We start from the raw sequence: 470 nt of genomic DNA on the forward strand, positions 1-470 counted from the left end.
AAAGATGAGGCTTTCTACTCCCATAAAGATTTACACCCTCAGAAACCCTGTACAGGGTCACTATGGGTCGGAACCAACTCAATGGCACTTAACAACAACAACAACAACTGAAACAAATGAGCTGGAGACAGACAAAGGCTTTCTAGAAGAGGAAGAGCAGGTTTTGGATATGCCTGAGGAAGAATTCAGAGAATGATATGGAAACAAATTCAAATGCTGTGAAAATGGGTGGAGGAGAACAAGGAAGAAGTCAGGAAAGTACTACAAGAGCAATCAAACACGATTGATACAGCATTGGAAACAATTCAAAACCTGAAAAAAGAGGTCCAGATGATTAATAATAAGATACAATAAATGGACAATACACTCAAAGGGGAAAGGAGCAGAATAGAAGAGATGGAAGCCAGAACTAGCAATCTGGAAGACAAATCTCTCAATATTGCTAAGATAGAAGAGCAAGCTGAAAAAAT

The sequence above is a fragment of the Chrysochloris asiatica genome, unplaced genomic scaffold (genome assembly GCF_000296735.1).
Source record: "Chrysochloris asiatica unplaced genomic scaffold, ChrAsi1.0 scaffold00044, whole genome shotgun sequence".
Taxonomy (NCBI): domain Eukaryota; kingdom Metazoa; phylum Chordata; class Mammalia; order Afrosoricida; family Chrysochloridae; genus Chrysochloris; species Chrysochloris asiatica.